The sequence below is a fragment of the Schistocerca gregaria genome, chromosome X (assembly GCF_023897955.1).
Source record: "Schistocerca gregaria isolate iqSchGreg1 chromosome X, iqSchGreg1.2, whole genome shotgun sequence".
In the NCBI taxonomy this organism is placed as follows: Eukaryota; Metazoa; Arthropoda; class Insecta; order Orthoptera; family Acrididae; genus Schistocerca; species Schistocerca gregaria.
The window spans coordinates 281211084-281215503 of NC_064931.1; positions in this window are offsets into that span (position 1 = coordinate 281211084).

Below are 4420 nucleotides of genomic sequence, written 5' to 3' on the forward strand. Positions count from 1 at the left end.
GCCGGCTGCATGTCTTTCGATTTGCCTCCACTTCGGCGACTTGGATGGGCGTCGCTGGATGCGGATATAGAGGGGCATGTGGTCAGCACACCGCTCTCCTGGCCGAAGCAGCTACTTCTGTCATGAAGCTCCTAAATTGACCTCAGAAGGCTGAGTATATCCTGCTATCCAACAACGCTCAGCAGCCAAGGCGGTCACTCATCCCAGTCCTGTCCGCAACTCGTGGTCTCGCGGTTGCGTTCTCGTTTCGCGAGCACGGGGTCCCGGCTTCGATTCGCGACGGGGTCAGGTATTTTCACCTGCCTCGAGATGACTGGGTGTTTGTGTTGTCTTCATCATTTCATCATCATTCATGAATGTGGCGAGTTTGGACTGAGCAAAGGTTGGGAATTTGTACGGGCGCTGATAACCGCGCAGTTGAGCGCCCCACAAACCAAATATCATCATCATCATCCAAGTGCTAGCTAAGCCTGACAACACGTAACTTCGGTGATCTGACGTGAACTGGTGTTACCACTGCAGCAAAGCTGTTGCCCAGTTTTAGTAACATTCAGTTTAATTTTTAATTTATAATTTAAACCTACATTGGAATGTTCTAATTCTTTCTCTAGCCAATAGTTTAACAAGTACAAAGAAGGTATGTTCTCGAATCCAATATGCATCTAATTTTTTTCTGTAAATTGCCTATTTTATGGCTTTAATAGTTCGCTCTGTTCCTTCCTGGAATTCTTCTAGGCAAGGGCACTTTGGGTTTCCAATTTTGCCACTTATTTCCTGCATGACACTAGTGTTAAAATATTCCACAACTCTCTGTGTACGCTAACGCCTCTTCTCCTACAAAATCTTGGGGATTTCTGTATAGAATTTAAAGTTTACAACTTTCACAAAAGAGTTTCCATTAATTGTAGTTATTCCAACAGTTTTGATCTCTGAAAACTATTATTCTGTTGGCAGGTACTTAATGATCATTTCGCCACATGTAGATACAATGTAACCATTCTTTTTGAGCTGATGTAAAATAGAGTGAAGCCTTATAAACAGATTTTTTGGTCTTCCTTTATCATAGTAAACGTGCTCAAGTCTATCATTTTTGACCAGTACTCCAACATATGGCCACTTGCCATTTGCTTTTAACCGTAAATGCAGATATCCGGTGTTCTCTACACACAGTGTTTAAAGCCATGTGTAAACCTTGCTTGGACATCTGCAATAGTTTCATTTTCCTCCAGTTGAAGTTTATATTGCTCCTTTAAGGCAGATATTTCCGTCACATACTCCATTTTTCCTCCTTTAATTCGACCTCTTCGATTTCATTTCCTTTCTGGTACACATAATACATTAATTACACTTAAAGGGGTAATTTATTTAACAGAGTATGGTTTAAGTCTGTTTCACACATTGGTTCTTTTTCTTAACACTTGTGGGATAACATTGTTCGTGGGGACTAGACTTAATTCAGCAACATTTATATTTGATGATATTGTGGAGAACAGTGTCCTACAATGACAAAAATGTTTCTCCTAGTTTAATACAACACTTCTCTGTAACACTTATATCGGCTTTGTCGTAGTCTAAGTTTAAATCCGTGACGTAGTTTACAGGTAGATAATTAAAACCGTATGCAAATGGAACATAGTTTATAATCTTTTCTCGGTCTTGAGTGTCTTGGAGAGTTACTTACACAACATCAACTTTCAGGTGTTCTTACTGCCCCAGTAGACAAACTGCAGAATGTTGTTAAAGACCAGACACAACTGTTCTTTAAGTTATTCGGTAATTGATACCACATAGAAGCGATTGGTACAAAGTACAGTGGGGTATATTGAAACTAATGTTTGTTGATGTCTAATACACTCAGTTTTGCACAGGGTCAAACACACAGTGCATTCTGTTGCTGTGTATTGTAGCCGCCAACGTGGTAATGCCGCGTTCTTTCGCCAAGGACGATGTTTCTTGTGGACTCATGTATGAATGGCCCACACACCTCCTCCTTTAACGTTACTGGCAGTCCACTTGATCACAGATTTTAACTAGCATAATGTTATCGGAAAACAGTTCTGCAATGGGTATAAGCACATTTAAATTCCGTAATGGCCAGATGAAACTACAATCGTCTGGCCATAACTATGGGTTCTTTGATTGCTCTGGGAGATGGTTCGTTGGAATTACAGCAAATGAAATATTAGTTCACTTTATTATATGAGTGAATAAAAAGAGTTCACATCTACATCTACATTTATACTCCGCAAGCCACCCAACGGTGTGTGGCGGAGGGCAATTTACGTGCCACTGTCATTACCTCCCTTTCCTGTTCTAGTCGCGTATGGTTCGCGGGAAGAACGACTGCCGGAAAGCCACCGTGCGCGCTCGAATATCTCTAATTTTACATTCGTGATCTCTTCAGGAGGTATAAGTAGGGGGAAGCATATATTCGATACCTCATCCAGAAACGCACCCTCTCGACACCTGGACAGCAAGCTACACCGTGATGAAGAGCGCCTCTCTTGCAGAGTCTGCCACTTGAGTTTGCTAAACATCTCCGTAACGCTGTCACGCTTATCAAATAACCTTGTGACGAAACGCGCCGCTCTTCTTTGGATCTTCTCTATCTCCTCCGTCAACCCGATCTGGTACGGATCCCACACTGATGAGCAATACTCAAGTATAGGTCGAACGAGTGTTTTGTAAGCCACCTCCTTTGTTGATGGACTGTATTTTCTAAGGACTCTCCCAATGAATCTCAACCTGGCACCCGCCTTACCAGCAATTAATTTTATATGATCATTCCACTTCAAAGCGTTCCGTACGCATACTCCCAAATATTTCACAGAACTAACTGCTACCAATCTTTGTTCCGCTATCATATAATCATACAATAAAGGATCCTTCTTTCTATGTATTCGCAATACATTACATTTGTCTATGTTAAGGGTCAGTTGCCACTCCCTGCACCAAGTGCCTATCCACTGCAGATCTTCCTTCATTTCGCTGCAATTTTCTAATGGTGCAACTTCTCTGTATACTACAGCATCACCCGCGAAAAGCCGCATGGAACTTCCGACACTGTCTACTAGGTCATTTATATATATTGTGAAAAGCAATGTTACTTAACTTGATATAATCCTTTGCCACAAAAATGGTTGGTAATTTACAGCCGTCGTTGACTATTAGAGAATCGTTTGATGCACTAATTAACAAACTCTTCTCTTGATGTACAATGTTAACCATTTACAAAATTACATTTCCATCTGAGACTTGAATAACACTTTAATCCTGCTCAGTGATGTTGACTGCTTCAGCTGAGATCACGAACTGGGATGGAGAGCTCCCATGCTCATCTCTATATTGAACTTCGTGCAAGCTCTCTGCTATGCTGAGAGAGAGGATGTGTCTTCTTTAGCCTCTCCCATTCGTCGTTGTGGACATTGCTAATGTCTGTAGTATCGATGTAGATTGCCGAATCTGCTGTGGCACCATGATATTTGGACGGTGCCACATTACTTCTCCCCATTTCTTCCACACCATCGTTGTACTAGGCAAACAGGGAGGCATGTGAAACGGTGGGCGCAGAACTGAATACGGATGCAGATGGCGAGGCAGGGAGGAAAAGTGCAGCTGAGGGCACCTCCCTGCCCACACCCCAATATCCACCGTGTGGGCGACCAGGAACACTGGCAGAAAAATCAGTCGCAGTGTGCACGCCCATATCCAAAGACACAGACGCTGTGGTCAGTTCGATGAAAAGAGGATCTTCTGGCGTGGAATGATGAACTTCCGGGGCCAACTCGTGCATGGACATCGGTTCGGGCAGCTGGGTGGGTGTCAGCGCCAGTGATGTCAGCGGCGGCCGCTGCGTCGATGACGACAGCGGCAGAGCATCGATATCGATGGGCACCACAGTGGAAGTCACCAGCTGCAGCCAGCGGAGAGATGGCTGCGAATGCAAATGAGTTCCGCAGCAACGCACTGGGTCTGTGGACAAACATTCTGTCACAAAATCACAGACATACTCATACACACAGGGCAGCTGGTTTTCGGTGGTGACACTGTAGCCCAGCAGAACCATGGACGACATAAGATGAGCATCCGATTGCTTTCGTAATCATTCTACGCTTCCAACACTGTTTCTTTCCATGGAAGTTTTTAAAAGACTTCATCCTGTAGCTGAAACTTTGTCTCACTTTGCAGAACGAACTGTTTCCGTGGTGGCCGTAGAAGATGCAATACGGTACGGTGCCTTCAACCACGTAACAATTCTATCAGCAAATTCCCATCACATGACAAGGAGCGGTAGGAGAACAAGAAAATTTTCAATGCTTGCTCCCATGTGTGAGCGGAATAGAGTTTCTCTATGTGACTTTCGAAAATTTGAAAGAACCGTTCAGCTTCACCGTTTGAGTAGATGAAAAGGTGCTGTGGT